General features: G+C 39.8%; 1 protein-coding gene across 6 annotated transcripts in view; it reads right to left on the bottom strand.

Annotated features, from left to right (window-relative positions):
- WWP1 (WW domain containing E3 ubiquitin protein ligase 1) overlaps positions 1–20,137 on the bottom strand; it is a 61,308-nt gene extending 41,171 nt beyond the window's left edge. The window contains exons 1-2 of one of the 6 annotated variants that reach the window (XM_085221367.1): positions 19,999–20,137; positions 15,810–15,999 (exon numbers count right to left, since the gene is read on the bottom strand). The gene's annotated coding sequence lies outside the window, so the exon portion shown is untranslated. Of the gene's footprint in view, positions 1–4,639; positions 4,665–15,809; positions 16,000–19,952 lie in introns of those variants that run through there. The other 5 variants (XM_085221364.1, XM_085221366.1, XM_085221368.1 and 2 more) reach the window with 5 other exon arrangements.

Raw genomic sequence — 20,137 nt, 5'->3', positions numbered from 1 at the left:
GGCGAGACTTGAATATCTCCAGAGAAGGAGACTCCACAACCTCCCTGGGCAGCCTGTTCCAGTGCTCCGTCACCCTCACCGTGAAGAAGTTCTTACGCACATTCGTGCAAAACTTCCTATGCTGCAGCTTATGTCTGTTTCCCCTCGTCCTGTCTCCACGTACCACTGAAAAGAGACTGGCCTCACCACTATGGCCGCCACACCTCAGATATTTATAAACCTGGATCAGGTCCCCTCTCAGTCTTCTTTTCTCAAGGCTAAACAGACCCAGTTCACTTAGCCTTTCTTCATAGGGGAGATGCTCCAGGCCCTTCACCATCTTTGTGGCCCTCCGCTGGACTCTTTCCAAGAGATCCCTGTCTTTTTTGTACTGGGGAGCCCAGAACTGGACACAGTACTCCAGATGAGGCCTTACCAGGGCAGAGTAGAGGGGGAGGATCACCTCCCTCGACCTGCTGGACACGCTCTTCTTAATGCACCCCAGAATGCCATTGGCCTTTTTGGCCACGAGGGCACACTGCTGGCTCATGGCCAACCTGTCGTCCACCAGGACGCCCAGGTCCCTCTCTGCAGAGCTCCTCTCCAGCAGCTCATCCCCCAGCCTGTATTGGTGCATGCAATTATTCCTCCCTAGGTGTAAGACCCTACACTTGCTTGTGTTGAACCTCATCTGGTTTCTTACTGCCCAGCTCTCCAGCCTGTCCAGGTCTCGCTGAATGGCAGCACAGCCTTCAGGCGTGTCAGCCAATCCTCCCAACTTCCTATCATCAGCAAACTTGCTGAGGGTGAAAGTGCTCCAGTCACTTACACATCTTCATGGCATTGCGTTACACTGTCTCAAATACGTCCTTATCTCCTCTCTTAGTACTGACAGCTCAGAACTGGACAGTTTGCTTAACTATTCCCAGATTTCATCTTCTTCCAGCAAGGTCAAATCTATGCTCCAGCCTTCCTATGGACCTGGAATTCCTGGCCTCTCCTTAGCATTGTATTCCCATCATTTTAGATAAAATATACATACAAGCTGTAGAATTTTCTTTCCACGTTTCAATGGCTCATCTTGCAAACTTCACTTTAGAGACCACTGATATGGAAGTCAATTACAGTGCAACACGTGCAATCAATTCTGTGGCAACCTAATTCAAACTCTTCTCAAGAAATCAATGTCTGCACTCTAGTCCTAATCATAAATGTAAACATTAGTTTAGGTATTTTTTCGTAACTGACCAAATTATCATCATTTTTACAGGTTTTTTCCTTGTTGTTAGGTTTTTTGAGGAACTTGTTTTTTGCTTTTTAAAAATGTTTGCTTTCTAACTCTACTCCTAGGGCGCGCAAATCAAGATAAATAAATGAAAACAACAAAAGAAAAATATGTCAAAGTCCTCATACAGACATGGCACACAGTTAATTGTCTAACCTACTCAGGTTTCAAGTGCTGATTTATCTGTAAAGCATACAGCCTGCTCTAACCTGAATTACTGGCTCTGCCTGCTCCTAAGCTACAAACTGAATTTGGCATACACATGTTTACCCATATCCTTGTAACACTGAAGTGAGGGTTCTCTACACAGTTTTGTATCTTTCCCCACAAGGGAAATATGATTATAATGGCTGGGAAGAAATGATTACAATGCAAGGAAGATACCAACAGAGCAAGGAGATAAAACAAAGTGAAGCTTGCTTTGGCTATGGGACTGCATGTTTCCATGAGACATACACATATACACACACAAAAAAAAAACAAACCACACACACAAAACATGACAATACTTTAGATAGTTATCCATTACTCTAATCCATTACTCTAATCAGTAACTATCCAAGTTCACCTTTAAACAAATCAGCCCTGATGCAGGTGGTTCTTACGGATGAAGAGCCTGCTCGCATCATGTTTGTAATTTTCACTCAAGATCCAAAGCAACAAATAAACGAAGACACTCCATTGTCTGATGCATGCAGAGTAAAACAGTTGGACAGGACTTTCTTCGAGGTAAACAAAGCCTTCAGGAAGAAAAGCTGGCCAAGTTATATCATACAATATGAAGATTCTTATCTAGTGATTTGAAATAGAGACACCCATTATTCTCTGAAAGCTGTTTGGGATATAGGACAAATGCTGCGGCATGATCAAAGAAGAGAAGTACCAACAAAACCTTATTCCACCAGGAAATGTCCTTTAACAGGAAAATTACTATGTTGAAGTAGTCACAGAAATATATATTTAAAAAAAAAAAAAAAAAAAAGCATTTCAAGTAGTGATAAAAATAGTAGCAGTGATATTATGTAAGATACTGGGGATAGACTGCCTTCTACAAGGGCAGGACATGTAAAGCATTACTGGGAGAATAAAGACAGAGCAGTCTAACAGTAATTAAGACTGAAAGCTGAAAGTAAAAGATGAAGAAAATAAAAATAAAGGTTACTAAATTAAAAGAAAACTGTTTACAAAAAAAAAACCTCAGGCTTCTCGGAGGGCAGTGATGCAGCAAAGAGAACAAGCATAAACACACACTGGATGAAACTAAGCAGGGACAGGAAAGAAGTCACATAGCAGAGGGACTAACAAATTTGCAGTAGAATGTGATTATACCACCACTTTTTTTTAACCCATTTGAAGCAAAAGTTTTCTTGAAATTAGAAAATTCAAATTAGAAATAATCTAAATGTAAACTAAACAAGTTGCCTAATCTTCATGAAGGAGGGGAGGAGACGGAGATTGTAGGAGGTCACTGAAGTGATAATAGTGATCCAGAGGCCTAAGAAATCTACACAGAGATGAAAAAGGAGAACACCAGAATTTTCTTGATCTTATTTGCAAGAAAACCTACATGGGAAAGAAAAATAGCTGCTGAAGACAAACAGAAAAATGCTTAAAAAAAATATTTATAAAAGTGCAAGACTTAACAACCAGCGGACAAGGTGTCCTAGGGGCAGCATTTACCGCTAACCTCAGCTCCCAAATCATTTAGTTGTTGTGATTGTTATTCAAAACAAATGCCTAGTTTGGCTACTGAATCTATTGATTAAGGCTTAAAATCTTCAGTGTTATTTCTAGATATTAAATGGTTCTCTGAAGAGTCATGGGAAAATAATAGTGCTGACATTAGTTAATTTACTTGTTACAAAGTGTAAACTAGGCCGTGTTATTTTTGATTATAAAATCCTACACATTAGAAACTTTAAAAAGTTTTTGATCAGAATGATTAATAAGCTACCCAACTGCAGGATTATCAATAGCTATCAGAATACAATCATGATCCATGCAATTCTGTAAACTATCACAGTATTAAAAATATCAATTTGTTCTCTACACTTCAGCCATTTCCTTTGCATTCTCCTGTCTCTACATATACAAACTCTTGTTTCAGGATTGGACAGCATTACTGGCACAACCTCCTTACTCCTGTAGAAAAAGAGGTCCCAAAAGCAGGACAACAAATGTGAATACTTCTTATTTTCCCCAACCCCTGGAGCTGTCTCTTTTGTAATAAAGGCTACCACATCCTCCACCTCTCATCCTGTACTGAAGGCTCCACCATGGACAAGAACATCTCTCCTTTCCACACTGAACACTCCTGAAAATTAAAGCAGTATACATGGATCACTAAATGGAGATTCTGATCCCTACAGCCTCCTGAAATCATCACTCATCTAAAACTTTTATCTTCACAGTATCAAAAGTGCCTGTACTGTAACAGCACACAATAACAACACCTGTTTTCAGTTTCAGGTGGTGGCAACATCAGGAGTAGAATCTGGGGAAGGGAGAGGAGGAGCAGGGAGAAAAGGAGGGAGGAATGATGACTCCTCTCCAATAACGTTAAAAATCTACAGTTGGAAGCAAGACTTTTGTTCTAAAAATAAAAATGAACAAAATCAAGAAAAGAATGAAAAAAATTCTCATGTCAAATGCAAATAAATTTCTTAACTTCCTTCCATTCAGATTTCAAAAAGAATTGAAAATAGAATTTCTATTCAATGCAAATCCGATTTGAAAATCTATTTCACCATTTATCACAATAATAGTGGCAATAATCGCCGATCTCAAGAGTATCATTAAATTTAAGTGAATACTCTTAACACCAAGACCCCTTAAGTTTACATATATTCTCACTATGTCTCTACCAAAGCTACAGTATTTTTCTCAATTACTTATAACAAATCAAACGTATTTCTTTCTGATTTTTTTAATCAACAACTTCACAGATGTAGCTATATTCCTTTTAGAAAAGCAGTAATTCTGTATCATTGAAAGAAAATAAAAATTAAAGATTTCCTTTTCATGTTGGTAAAATTCCACCTCCGAAACTAATTACACACAAATAGAGATCAAAGGAGGACTTTCTCCTCGCAAGAAAGATTTAACTTTGAAACTACTTTGAAAATACTGCTCACAGATTCCACCCTCTGATAAATTTCTATGATCCTCCCTGCACCCAGTATATTAAGGGCATCTCTGAGCAATAAACGTAAACATGTTAAAGTGTTCCTACAAACACGGCTTATAACTTAAAAGAACTATCACTTACCGGATCCTAAACGTGCCATTTCCAAGCTCTACTCAGCACACATAAATCTCTCACCTTGGCTGACTAATCAAAGACTGCACAGTGAAATCTCTTAGACTAATCATTACCTCTGATCTCTCAGTCCTCATGCCCAGTGCAGCCCACAAGACAGTTTCTGAGACAACCTCGTGACAAAGTTCTGCCCATGTGGAGCCTGCTCCTCTGCATATCTGGAACCACACATTCAACAGTTAGTTTTATGGCACATTTTAGACTTCCCTCCCCCTTGCTTGCCTAGTCATGTTTCACAATCTAAAAATCACTTGTCGTTTTTCCTCCACCACACATACCACTTTTCCCCATAAACACCATAACTCCTACTCCACAGATACTATTTTCACTCTCAAGTACATCTCCAGTGCATACCTAACTAAATTCAGAACTGTTCTTTAATATTCAACTCCCAAGTTTGACATCTTTGTTTCAGATCTGGAGAACGGTCTGCGTAACACACAAAAACATGTTAGCTTTCATTAAACAGAGCAGAACAGCCAGTAAAAGATTATTCCAACATCTCTTGTCCTGTCTACAGCCAACACCAAAATAGTCTAAGTATTGGCACTCCCTAAATGCATATCTTTGGTCATCAACTAAAATTGTGACATTACTTCCACCTAGGGAAATACAGAGTTTTAAAGTCCAAGTTTTATTTCCCTGAGCTCCACAAGCATGCTTGCTATTCTAAGTCGTAATGGAAAGACTATGCTTATCAGCAAGGGATATCTTCCATAAATACTAACAGGCCATCAGAGAACTATTAATTTTCTGCTTGATGTTTGCGACAAAATTCATTTGCTGTTCTTCACTTCTTAAAAATTTAAAAAATCCTTTTCCATTTAATAAGTCCTCTTAATTGTCAAGATCGAGTGTGGGCTAATTAAAAGGTCAGCAATTCCATTCCCCCTTCTGACCAAATATATATGGCAAGTAGGAACAGACTAGGGATACAGGCTAGAGACAGATGATAAAACAAGCTAATAACTTTTATTAAATAATAATATATTTGTATATGTGAGGAGGAAAAATTTGCCTCCATTGAACAGAAGCTTCAGCTAGAAACTATATCCAAGGATATCTTTAGTCAAAATATTTCATAATAAGTCTTGTTTTCTTTCAATAGGGTGCCTGATCTTAAGATACGCACACATTGTTTTATAATCCTCCTTTTCACATATAACTAATTAATTTTATTAACTTTAATTAACTCCTACTTGGCAAGGAAAGCAAGGTCCAAATTACACAAATAGCTCTAACCTTTGCTTTCTAATCCAACTTCTTTTTGAAAGGTTTACATTCTGCCAATTTAACTCAATACATCTGTTTGTACAACACTGAAATGTTGCTCATTCTTCACAAAATATGTTAAATTCCTTGTCTTTTTGATGTTCTGCTTTGGTCCCAGTACAAATTACCAATTCCCAATCACACTACTTTTTCATCTGCTTAAGTTCAATCACGTACTATTTTTACTGTGCATTATTTTTTCACTGTTTTCACCTTTACTACTTCAACTTCCAGCCCTGTGAGTAATTTTGTCTTCGAGTTTCCCACCTAAACTATCTAGTAGGTTTTTTTGTTTTGTTTTGTTTGGGAGGAGAGGGAATATTTTAATAATCTATCACAGAAGCACATGAGAAAACTGTATGTTAAAAAATAAACAATATTTAAGATTGGAATCTTAACATGACTCTAAACATGTAACGTGCACATTCCCCACCAGATTTTATGACTATGGCAGTCCTAACTTCTGTGACAATATGCACTAGAATGATTGTTAAATTTATGAGTCCATGTGACGATGATTTTAGCTACAGATCTATGATCCAACTGAAGGTAAAAAAAGAAAAAGAAAAAGAATAGAATAGAAAATTTTAACAATTAACTTGCAAGCCTGTAAGATGCAGTGAGCAGCATTAAATGGTTCTTTTCTATTAAGTAGCACTTGCAGAACTATTGTAAGTATTAGCAGTAGCTTGAGTCAATGTTTAAACAGTAAGCAAAGTAGGCAACAAAATCAGATTTCCAATGACCATTTAAAATAACACTGCTAAGAGTACTGGCTCGAATTCTCAGCACACAGGGAAAGCACACCATCACAGTACTTTTAGAATAATATTGTAATACGGCACTCATCCCTTGCTGAGCAACATATTCTGTTCTGTGGTACTTGAACTAACTTTAAACTAAACTTTTAACAGTCAAACAAATACTGACAGACATGCAGACCTACACTTAAAAAAAAAAAAAAATGATACCAGTTACTAAAATGAAAAACAAATAACTTTCAAGTGTTTAACACAATACTTAGAAACTTACAAAGACAAGACTCTTGCAGATGCCTTTATTATAAACTTTTACTTTTTAATGGCTTCTCTGATTCTTCTTTGGGTATTTCTGAATTTTGAGCGTATGTACATAAAAATTAAAAAACAAGAACCCAAGGCCATTACTATTTAAGAAGTAAATACAGTAAATGCAGCAGTATTCCATCGGACTTGTAGATGTTAACTATACAAACATATCAATCCAGGAAACAAGGCAGAACAATTGTTTCAAAACATTTGTAACTGTAGGATATATTCTATTCTAACACTGAACACTGAACTCTTTTAAGTCCAGTAAGAGTGATCCTAGCACTAATCATTCACCCCATAAACCATACATTCACTATATGTCCTGTTTACACCAAGCCCGAGCCCATAGAGAGTACTACTGGGGAGATGCCACCAGCTTCCTTACAACTAATGCTTCAACATTAGTACAATTTCAGCTTTGGCAGTCTGCTTCTCAGAGTCCATAATGTCTTGACAGCAGGACAAGGCGGTAGTTCTTGGCAGCTAACAGCTTCTCCAAAGATGCTCCAACATTCCAAATAAATTGCAAATATTTTTTTTATTAAGTTCCAAGTTACCAGCATTACAGCAGATCTACACAGATCTGAACTGGAAAGCAAACTACCACTCTTCTTCAAACATCAGGTTAGATAACAGCATGGAGAGCAAGCTATGCTTAAAAATATTGCATCTTTTTCCACATACGTTCACTGACCATTGTTTCAGACTGCCCCTGCCGAATGCAGAGGGCTTAAAATCAGATGGTCTTTAAGGTCCCTTCCAACTCAAACCATTCTATTATTCTATGCTGGAACTATGCATTAACTGCAATACACTGCCAGCCTCATATTCAGGTCTAGGAAAAAAAGTACAGTACAGAGGTTTACAAAACCTGCTTTTAAGAGTGTTATGCAAGAGGTCTAAACAAATCACAGACTGTGATTCCACTGCATGTCTGCCTGTTCTGTTTTGTCTTATACTTAGACTAGCAGCTCTCTGGCAGAAACCTTTTTTAGCCTGGTTTCCCAAGCAAACATCACATGTATGACTCATACTGTCCAATCACTTCTTCCCACTCTTCCTTTCACCTCCATCCCTCTAAACACATCTGTTCACCACCAGATCCAGTTAAATTAAACTGCAAAGTAATGCCCTCTGATACACCTGGTTTCCAGGAGCTTCAAGAAAATCAACAGAAAGGCAGAGGAGAAAGAATTTCCTGTGCTTGCTGAGCAAAGGATCGCAGCATGAACTCAAGTCATCTGCATTGCCTGACTCAAAGGCCATCACAGACACGGGTTTGATTCAGTCTAAGCTGGATATTTTTACAAGTAAAAAGGTCTAGAAGAGCAGAAGGAGAAAACAACTGTGAGGACATAACAAAAAATTGTATGAAGCCTAGTTTCACTGTACACAGAACAACTTATTTGATCAGATACTTAGGGCACACTGTGATTGTGAATCACGATCACGATGATGCTTCTTGTTCTTCCACAAAATGCCATGACAAAAAATATCACAGTGCCTCCTCTGTGTATTACAGTTAGGCCCACATGCACAGAGGTGAGACAACTAGAGTAAACAGCTTCCAGGTTGTTTGAATAGAACAGAAGTTACAACACACATGTCAAGAAATCAGAGAAGAGTATTTTTACCCTCATTTTAATGTTCAAGTGAATGGCCTCCACAACCGCCAGAACACCACACACATAACAGACTGCTTATTAGGTATCCCTGCCTATAGCAGGGGGGCTGGAACTAAACAATCTTAAAAGTGCCTTCCAACCCAAACCATTCTATGCTGCAATGATACGATTCTCCAAGCTGCCCCCCACTAAGGAGAATCCTTATGGTGAAAATAAGTTACTGTATATCAGACTTGCATCAATAGAAAAGTAATATACTAGAATATAGCCCTACAATATTAGTCATGTTTAGAATACCTAAATGGCAAAATGAAAATTTGACCACAGTTACACATAGGCACTCCAATATACAATCTAGCTCTGTGTATTACAGCAATATGGAAAATGGAGAAGTACAGGCTTCAGAGTAGGCAGGCAGCCTGAGCACATACCAAGAGTGCCAGGATAGCTTACAGAATCCACTCACAACAATTCATGCCTATCACCATGACCTTATTAGTCACAATAACTGTGACTAGTGTAAACGTGTCTATTGCAGTCACAGTACAACTTACCAAAAAATTCCAAAGGAACATAAAATAACACTGATCAAGAGCTTTTTGTTACTTCTGTTGTGCCCTCATCACTTCTTTCCCCTTGTTCTTGTGAGGTTATAGAAACCATGATTAAGCAATACCCAGTACAAGAAATGCATTAATATTGTCTCACAAAATAGATATTTCCCGGTTTCCCCTTTGTTTTGCTAAGTCAATGAAAGACAACCAGTCAATACTCAGAGAAGAGGAGAAACAGCCTCAAGTTTAAAGGTTGAAACGGTAGACAGAATCTCTGCACATCTTTTGCCAGTAAGAGGTTTGATATGCTGCACCTCTCCTCAGTAACTATCTCAAAAAATAGCTCCAAAAGGTGTAAGCAGAATTCACTCCACGTTCCCACTCTTTTCTCCAGTATGCTTTTTATAACGTGCTATGCAAACATCTTTTCAGCTATCTATCTCAACATGTCCCAATTCCCAGCACAGATCCCACTAGTCTTACCTATTACAGCCTCATATCACTAAGCTAAGCACTGTCCCCTAGTTTTTCAGAAGCCATGCAGTCTTTAAAGTGCTGGAGGATTCAACATGACCCTTACTAAGGTGTTCGGTGATAAAAGCTCTTACTTAGTAAAGCGGAGCTGCCTGCTTCTGCTAATTATTTTCCAGTGTGATTCTGACATAACCTGATTCCAAAATTTAACTGCTTTAAGAACACCTGTCACCACACTAAAACTACAAGCTTGAGAGCATGAAGTTGACTCATGCATAAGGCCTACCAGAAGATCCCAAAGCTTGAATTCTTAAGGGTAAGTACTGAACCACATCAATACATTCCACATCAAATTTAATTCAATGCTACAAAAGAATCAGTGGACTATGTGAAAACAACTTCAATTTTGTAGTAAAATAGTTTCAAATATTCACTTGCACTTCCACAGAGCAAACAGAGCTCACAAGAATACAAAAACACTCTCATCAGCAGAAGTACCCTTCCTGATACAAAGCAGAAAACTATGTTATAAAACCTGCAAACATTATTAGCTAATGCTGGAGGACACCACTGCCTTGAAAACTTCCATTTAGTGACTACTAACACTGCAAGGCAAAGGTCATCCAACTCAAGGAAGTCAATTTCCAAATCTTTCCTGCCATTCATGTTCATTTCAGGGGAACTTCTGAAGAGAGATATGAGAGGCAGTGGAGTGACAAGGGAAAAGCATTGAAGCTCCTCTTTTCCAGATAACCTAAACTTTCATAGCATGGTCAACACACTCTCTTTGCTGCGAATCTTTTCAATCCATAAATGCAGATAATTAAAGTACTAAGTGATTTTCTGAGAAGCTGAGGGCTTTGTAATAGAATTTGCACATTAACTGCTCCTTTTTCACAAACCTGTATTTCCTTAATTGGTATAGCAATTTCTGGTCCCTCAGAAAAACATGAACTTAAAGATTTTCCTAAGGACATTCTCCTATGACCAGCCCTGATTCCAGAGTCATACTCCCATGCAGGTCTCTTGAAAGAGACATCAAGCCTAACAATCCATCATGGATCACAGAATGGCCTAGATTGAAAAAGACCACAATTATCATCTAGTTTCAACCCCCCTGCTGTGTGCAGAGTCGCCAACCACCAGACCAGGCTGCCCAGAGCCACATCCAGCCTGGCCTTGAATGCCTCCAGGGATGGGACATCCACAACCTCCCTGGGCAACCTGTTCCAGTGCTTCACCACCTTCTCTGTGAAAAACTTCCGCTTAATATCTAACCTAAACCTCTCCGTCTTAGTTTAAGACCATTCCCCCTTGTCCTATCACTATCCACCCTTTTAAACAGCCATTCCCCCTCCTGTTTATATGCTCCCTTCAAGTAATGGAAGGCCACAATGAGGTCTCCCTGGAGCCTTCTCATTTCCCAGCTAAACAAGCCCAGTTCCTTCAACCTTTCCTCACAGGAGAGGTGCTCCAGCCCTCTGATCATCTTAGTGGCCCTCCTCTGGACCCGCTCCAAGAGCTCCACGTCCTTCCTGTGCTGGGAGCCCCAGACCTGGACACAGTACTGCAGATGGGGCCTCACAAGAGCTGAGTAGAGGACAATCACCTTCCTCTCCCTGCTGGCCACCCCTTTTTTAATGCAGCCCAGAACACAGTTGGCCTTCTGGGCTGCAAGCGCACACTGCTGGTTCATGTCCAGCTTGTCATCCACCAGGACCTCCAAGTCCTTCTCTGCAGGGCTGCTCTCAAGGAGATCTTCCCCCAGTCTTTATAAACCACGTGGGATTGCCCTGACCCATGTGCAGCACCCTGCACTTGGTCTTATTGAACCTCGTTAGGTTCACATGGGCCCACTTCTCCAGCCTGCCCAGGTCCCTCTGGATGGCTTCCCAAGTCAAAAAAACTTTACAGACATAAATTTCTAATTGTAAATATACAGTGTGAGGATTCAAAGACTGCAATATATTGCCCTGAGCTAGCTCACAATAGACTAAAATGTGCACAAGGTATTTCATAATACCACATAGACTTTACATCTACAGTAACAAGTTGCACATCTAAGCTACAAGTTTTTTGAAGAACAGCTGTTCTGTTTTGAAACTAGTGCTTACCACTGCTGTTTGATGTGGCCTTTTTCCGGTTTTTTGTTTTGTTTTTTCTAAAAAGTACCGGAAAAGAAACTAATTAACCACACCACTGTTTATACCTACCATGATGCATTATCTTTCTTCCAGTCTGAAGAACATTAAGAATCCTCAGTCATCCTGTAAGTCTTCATCCATAGAAGTGAGTCATTATTGCTGCCCCCTTGTACTTTCTCCAGTTCTACTATATATTACTTGAGAAAAGGCATGCATCAGAAATGATCAAAAGAATACACAAAACATTAATTTGAGATGTTCCATGGATGTTGCACCAGTTGCACAGATGAAGTTACCTGTTTTACTCTCTATTCTATTCCTATACCTTCTATATCAAGCTTTGGAAAATCAGCTGTTTAAGCTGGGAGGAGAAGCAGGGTCAATCAACATCTGAAAAAAATATTCTTACTTCCTCCAGGGATGGGGAGGAAAGTGCTTGAAACATAATTTTCAAGTACATAGAAAAATAGGCCCAAAGAGTATGCCTTCGTAAGTAAGATTTATTTCCTCTGATTTCGCTTTCTTATGGCCTTTCAAGGTTTGAAACTGAAGCAAGCTATAGATAATAGATTGACTGAACATAGGCAAGTACACCAAAATCTTCTGACAGCAGGCTGACCCAGGCAGTTGGAAAAAAAATAAAAGCCTGTAGTGGGCAGTCTAGAATAACAGGCAGCCTAAAATAACTTCCTCATAGGAAGTATTTAGACATAATTAGTTAATGTCCTGGACTTAATGCCTATCATCTTTTTATTGAAATAACTATTATTTAGCAACAGATACTCTCTATGATTATATAGCAATCATTTCTGTATTTAAATATCTTTATTGATGATTTAGGTGAGAGAATTCAGTGCACCCTCAGTAAGTTTGCAAATGACACTAAGTTAGGAGGTAGTGTTCAGCTGCCTGAAGGTAGCAAGGCCACTCAGAGGGATCTGGACAGGCTGGATTGCTGGGCTGAGGCCAATGGGATGAAGTTGAACGATACCAGGTGCCATGTACTGCAGTTTGGTCATAACAACCCCATGCAGTGCTACATTCTTTGGGCAGAGTGGCAGGAAAGCTGCACTGAGGAAAAGGATGTGGGGGTGTTTATCAACACGTGGCTGAACATGGGTCAGCAGCATGCCCAGGAGCCAAAAAGGTCACTGACACCCAGCCTACATCAAAAATGGAGCAGGCAGCAGCACTACGGAGGTGATCGCCCTCTGTGGTGAGGTCACACCTCGAGTACTGCAATCAGTTTTGGGCACCTCACTACAAGAAAGAAATCAAGGCCCTGGAGAACGTCTAGAAAAGAGCTGCGAAGCTGTTAAAAGTCTGGAACATGGGTCCTTTGAGGAGCAGCTGAAGGAACTGAGATTGTTTGGTCTGGAGAAGAGAAGGCTCAGAGGAGACCTTAAAGCTCTCAACTACAACCTGAAAGAATGTTGTGGCAAGGTGGGCGTTGGCCTCTTCTCCCAGTTAACTAATGACAACAGGAAATGGCCTCAAATTGTATCAGGGGATTTTCAGGTCGACTATTAGGAAAAATTTCTTCCTAGAAAAAGTGGTGAGTATTGAAACAGGCTGCTCAGGGAATTTGGTGGAGTCACTATCCTTGGAAGCGTTCAAGAAATGCGTAGATGCAGTACTTAGGGACATGGTTTAGTGGTCAATATAGATGAGAGGTGGACTGTTACATTAGATTACCTTAGAGGCTCTTTCCAACCTTAATGACTCTATGACTTTGAATCATACATCAGTCAACCCAAATGTATCTTCTAACAATTACTTTCTGATAGACAACCCTACTCCAATTCTCAATACAGATAACCAAGAAGCACAACAGACTATCTGTGACAAGATTTAAAGCAAGGAGGTCCCCAAGTAATACCAAGGCTAGCCACCATACTACAGTAATATTTAGCATTTTCTAAATAAACATATAAAACTAACATAAAAATAGCATGCAAGCTAGTGTATGTCAGATTCCTAACACTTTCCAACATTTACATTTTAGTTCATTCCTAATCAGATGTTTTGATACAGTAATCTATAACCATGTCAGGCTTTTACTACTAAATACTCTATTTACACTCCATTTTAATGAATATTCCCACCTACTCTTTCCAGCACATGCTGGGTCTCCTATGCTAACACAAGAGTACAGATCATCATTAAGCTTGCCCAGTACGACCCTCTGAAATTCCCACTTCCATTATCAAAAAATAACTTTCAACACTTCCAGATTTTGCCAGTTAACTTTTAAACCTCTTTCCCTGACAGAAGAATATAAGTTACCATATTCTAAGCAAGTTTTCTGCCACATTATAATCTAAGCCTCCAACTAGGTTTCCATACCATAGTATTTAGCTTACAAAAAGCAGTTTTGGCAGCAACTTCTTACAAGACAGGCAGATAGGGATTTTATTTATTACTTTTTATTTGTAAATGACAAACAAATTACATTGACCTTCTACCAGATTTTCAAGACTCTCAATTTTTTCATATCCTTGTAACTTGCATCCAGAAGTCAAAAAACACACTTGATCCAATCTATTTAGACAGAAAGCTTTCCAGAACCCTTAATAAGGCAGTGCTCATTTTTTGACAAGATACTGTAAGACCGCAACTGGAAGTGAGAAGAAAAAAAAGAAAAAGAGAGGAGTGGAAAAAAGGGAGTACAAAGAGAACTGAAATTGAAGGAAAAGCAGCTCCCACACTTCTATCCTGAGGGGAAAAGGGAAACGTGGCAATCCTGTTGCTCTTCATTTTAGCTTTCCTCTTATGTTTTGCTTTTTGACTGTTATATTTATGCACAGATACTTTAATGTCAACGTCCACACTAAAGAACACAAAATTCAATATACCAGTCAGTAAAAACAGTAAAAAAAAAAAAAAAACAAGCACTGTGTTTCAAAACTGAACGTGTGTTCTTTCTTCAGCTCTGATGTCTGAATGTATTGTGCAATTTCACAGATTAGTAACACTGTACTTCCTGTTTGCTTTCCACTGCTTTAAAACTACAGTTTATTTATGTGATTTATACAGAAGTACCACTGACTACATTAAACGTATATGCAGCCCAAGTTCTCTCATATCTTTCAGCCAAGTATACAAGAAATAAAAGAAAGTGTTTGTTGTTGTTTGTTTTAAAGGACTGCACTGCTAATCTGCTGCTCCATTAAAATGTTTTCAGTAAAAAAAAAAAAAAATCTTGGTTAGAAGCCCCAGAAACTAGAAACGTGTGCAAAACATACTTTCAACATTCTCCTCTGTGTCACAGAAGCACAGACAAGAGCTCTCTCCTGCCTACTTCAGGTTACAAAGTGATGAAGCTTGAAAGTGTAAGAAATAAAACAAACAAATGGAGCAAAATATTATTGTTAACTCAATTTCTAACAGAAAAAAAAAGAAACAGAACAATTTTGTACTTCATTCTTACTTGAAAACATCGGCTACAAGTGTTTCTTTGTATTCTGTGCCATTTACATCTAAGATGGATCAAGAAAATGTGCTAGTCTTGTTAGGAACAGAATATTACATTTGGAAGATTCATTCAGAATTGCTTTCAGGCAATGAAAAATTCTTTAGTTTAGACTTCAGAGGCTGAATTTTTACTAGAGAAGAAAAAACTTACTGGCCAGAATAGTGGCATAACTGCAAGTTAATGTCCCTGGCAGTGAGGATGTCAAAAGGTCTTCAGGTCTTCTATGAACTGGTTACAATTAAGTATGTTCAGACTCTAGTCACTTGAAGTAGAACTATGGGGAGTTGGACTAGACGACCTTTAAAGGTCCCTTTCAACTCTAAGGATTCTATGATTCTATGAACACTAACATTTTTAACATATTCCAATAATAAGATAAATGATAAAAAAATGCAAAATAAAAATCAGAAGCCCAAGCAGATAGTCTACTTTGTTAAACACGATTCATTCCAACTTCTACTAAAGACTTTATTCTAGTCAAAAGCCCTTATAAAGCAACACTACTATGTTTATTGTTCAAAGTCAAGAAATTTGTAAGTTAAATCTGAATTCATATTTTCTTTAAGATTTTGGAAGTGCTTTCATGACTGCTCTGCATTTGTGAGGCCTCACCTGAAACACTGATGAAAAGTCCTCAGTACAGGAGAGACGCAGACCAGTTGGAGCACACCCAGAGGAGGGCCACAAAATTTATCCACAGAATAGAATATCACTCCTGTAAGAACAGGCTGAAAGAGCTGGGGCTGCTTAGCCTGGAGAAGAGAAGGTTCTGAGGAACAGCCATTCAGTATCTAAAAGGAAGCTGTAAGAAAGAAAGGGATAGACTCTTCAGCAGGGTGTGCAGTGACAAGGCATGGCCAAATAGTTTCAAAGTAAAGCAGGTAGATTTAGATTTGATATAATGAAGTAGTTTTTTACAGTAAGAGTGGTAAGGCACTGCCACAAGTTGCCCAGAGAGATGGCGTATGTCTCATCCCTGGAGACATTCAAGATCAGGCTGGAAGGGCTGGGTGTCCCTGTTGATCGCAGGGGAGTTGGACTAAATGATCTCTAACAGACTCTTCAAACTCAAATGACAATGTTGAAATCAAACTTTACATTACATGAGAAACTTGCATAACCCTCACAATTGACTAAGGAGCAAGGGAATGAAAAACGGCTTGTCTGCCACCTATCTATTGTTACAGAACAGTATGTGCTCGTGCAAACCTGCAATCAGAAATTACTTCATACCACATTCCACTTGTCTAGTTGCTACCAAGAACTACACGTAATACAAGGACTTCCCTGAAATGTCAAAAGGAAGGAAAAAAAGAAACAAAAGAAAACCACAAAACACTCCCAGGTGTATGACTGCATCATCACTTCAACCATTCTGACAGTTCATAGCTTCCCTGGATTGCGTAGCATTCATCTGTAAGCAGCATTAGGAAAGCAAGACAGAGCTCAACTCTGTCCTGGTTAAACTATCAAGTCCTCAAAAACAGTAAAATCACACGTCAAAAAGCAGTAATTAGAACTTCCCACTTAGAGAAAATGAATAAAAACAAAGAAAAAAAAAAAAAAAACCTTTCCCTTAAAGCTACTATAGTAAATTTTAAGGAAAAAAAAAAACATATTGGTACTCTGTGTGAAATAAAAGAGGGTACATCACTCAAAAGATCTGTTCTATGTTCTACAAGGGCTGTTCTGAAAGCCCTTAGAATTCTTCTCCTGGATCACTTCAATTCCTGATGATTGGGAAAAGGAGATTTCCCCTCCAGCCAAACCATGCCCCTTTGAGAAAACAGAGGTAAGATCTCTGAAACGCGTAACGGTCCTCACCTATGATTTTTTTAGGTCATTACCTGAGAACATCAACAGATTATCCTAAGTCTGAACTAACACCGACAGAGAAATTAAGAAGCCTACACATGCAAAGAAAACAAACTTAAAGACAGTGTTGGATATAACCAACCCCTGTTCTTTGTATTTGTACACAGACCAAAACAATTAAAGAATGTCACTGTAGTTTAACTCGGAATTCAAAGGAAGTTTGGCAGTTCTAGTTTACAAGACTCATAATGAGAGCAAGAAAGGCATGATTTGCTTAATCTGACACTACCACAGAAACCACAGAACAACACTGCCACCCTGCCCCCAATTTACAAACTTTTATTCCGGAAGGAACACTGGAGCAGCTTATCTACTGACTTAGAGTCTTAAGCAATTTGTTAAGAGCTCGGAAGACACTTTTTAATTGAGGTGAATGCTACACGGTGCAGAAGTAGGTAAGCAGAGTACTAACCTAGCTTAAAAGATAATGACATATTTATCCATTCTCTTCAGCCTTTATAAAGAAAGAAAATATTTTTACCCTAACTGAAAGTAACTTTCAAGAGTCACTTAAGCACAACTTGAAGGAAGGCATGATACACACACAGGTGCCTGCATTTATCCATCACTCAATTAATTCCCCTTCCAAGCCACTTAAGTTTTTGCATTTTAGCAGATAGACACATGTATTTTTTGTTAGTCTTTTGGCTTCAAGCTAACAGTTTTGTTTAAGTGAATAAACAGTAAGCCATATTTATTAATTGGAAATGGCTAAGTCATTAGCTTTTTTTTTTTTTTTTTTTTTAAATAGTTCCTTAAAATTTCCAATCCAGTGTTTTAACAGTGTAAGGATTCTGAAGCATGAAAAAGCTGAATGCAATACCAACTTCCTGTGACAGATACTGGCTTTTGGGAACAAAGAAGAGTCAGGTGGAAAAAGAAGAATCTCTTTCCCTATGTACATTCTTCTCAGATAAAAAAAAAAATAAAAAACAGGAAAATGCATAGCAATTTCAACTTACCAAAGTTCTCCATTTCACATGAAATGGAAAAGGTCGAGCAACAGAACTAGCAAGCACTTCTCTTCCTTCCAAGGAATTAGGCAAATAAATTGGCTCTGAACTCTGCGAGTACTCCCAAGATTTAAAAAGCACCTTTAGACAGGTAATTATTTTAACTTTATTGACAATCCTTAAACAAGAACATATAAACTCACAATGTTTTGTTCACTGATGTTCAACAACAAATGTAAATCATCTTTCCAACAAAATGAATTTACACTCTTTCAGTACCAAGCTGTTCCATGCTGACAGATTAAATGTGTCCCAGGTACATAAAATTGCTTTCATGTTTTCAGGTATTATTATGTATTTAAGGGAATTATCCTACAGTATCACTGAAAAAAATATTACTGATAATGGTAAGCTATTTGAGCTACACGCATTTACAGAATCACATATTTACTCTTAAGAGTAAAACACACATCAAAGAAGTGATAAAAGGATTCTAAACAGTTTTGCAAGCAACATCAGCTAGAAACATTTGCCCCATCTGAAAGCACCTCAAGTTTTCAGATAAGCTATGCTTTTACAACTGCTAAATGTTTCTCAAATGGAGGAAAAATCCTCAGATATTTTCTACTGAAATTTCTTAACTTTTAGTCATATTAAAATAATTATTCAGTTTAAACCTCTACCAACGTGGCATACCATACCAAACGCAGCAGGCATACCCATAAAAAAGCAGCCCAAGTTAATGAAGAATTATCACAGTTAAACACTAATCACTTTAAAAAAAAAAAAAAAAGATTAAACTAAATTAAGGGGAGACACATAACTACCACGGCGGTATTGTCTTTCAAGCATACGTTTATAAATAACCCAGCCATCTGGGGTTAGTGACAGTAATAAAATTGGCTTACTAGACAGTAAACTTGCACAACCTGGACAGAATTTTCAATATGACACAGGTCCCATGTGAAGATACAGCTGAAATACGAAAGGCACTTTTTGTTTCGTGTAAACACTGGAGAGCTCCCCTTAAAAATCAGATGGCGTTCAGTCTTTTTCTCTCTGATGTACAGTTTAAACAACACACAGATCTGGAAAGCAGAGGTAGTTCACCCTGCTTTAACTTGGCTGAGAACTAGTCCTGTTCCAAATATAAGACTTCTACCCTCCCCTCCCAAAACAAACAAACAAAAAAAAAAAAAACAGAATCCAGGTAAATAAACAGTGACACCAAGTTGTAACATCTCATGCCACAACACAAAGAAAGATAAGTGGCACAAACAGGTCCTCTGAGGCCTGACACTCACACAGCCCGCTCAGCTGAACGCACACACGGAGGCCCCAGCCGTGCTCACAGACACAGCCGAGCGGTGACCTCTCCCGGCGCGCACGCAGGAAGGTGACAGCGGCTCGCTGTGAGGGGCACTGCTCCTCCCGCCCCTCGCCCCTCTCCTCAGTCCCACCCCACGAAGGTGAACCCGGCCGTCACACCGCCACCTCCCCTCCTCGCTTCCATCCCAGCCGGGCGCTGACAGCGGCGGTGCTCAGCCCTCAGACAGAAGGAACGCCGTTCCCGGCTGACAGCGGCATCCCGCTCCCTCCGCAGGCAGGCCGGGCCGGGGGCTCTCATACAGACACTACCAGCACCGAGGGGAAAGCGGGAGCCGCCATGCCCCTCCGCCGCCCTGCAGCAGGGCGCGGGGCTACGACGGGTTAACGCCGGAAAGCCAGAGCGAGCCCTCGGCGCGGCGCCCTTCGCCATTTTACCCCCACGCCCATCGCCCTCCTCCCGCCGCGCCGTGACAGGGCAGCCCCCGGCCCCCGCTCCCCCGCTGCGGACGCGGGGAAACAGGAAAGCTGCGGCCGTCCTCCTCCTCAGACCAGCCCAGACCGCACGGCGGAACGGCTGCGGCACTGTTTTGTTCCGTACCGTGGCTCGCAGCCTCCCAGCTGCTGCCGCCGCCTCCTCCACGCACCTTTTTCTCCTTCTCCTTTCTCTCCCGCCGGCTGCTCACCCCTCCGCGCCGCGCTCCGCCGCGCAGGATGATGCCATCTCACCGCGGCATCGGAGGATCGCGCACGGCACCCCCTGCGCGCACCCGCCGGCCGGACAAC

The sequence above is a fragment of the Meleagris gallopavo genome, chromosome 3 (assembly GCF_905368555.1).
Source record: "Meleagris gallopavo chromosome 3, MGAL_WU_HG_1.1, whole genome shotgun sequence".
Lineage (NCBI taxonomy): Eukaryota > Metazoa > Chordata > Aves > Galliformes > Phasianidae > Meleagris > Meleagris gallopavo.
This window is presented reverse-complemented; position numbering and strand designations above follow the sequence as displayed.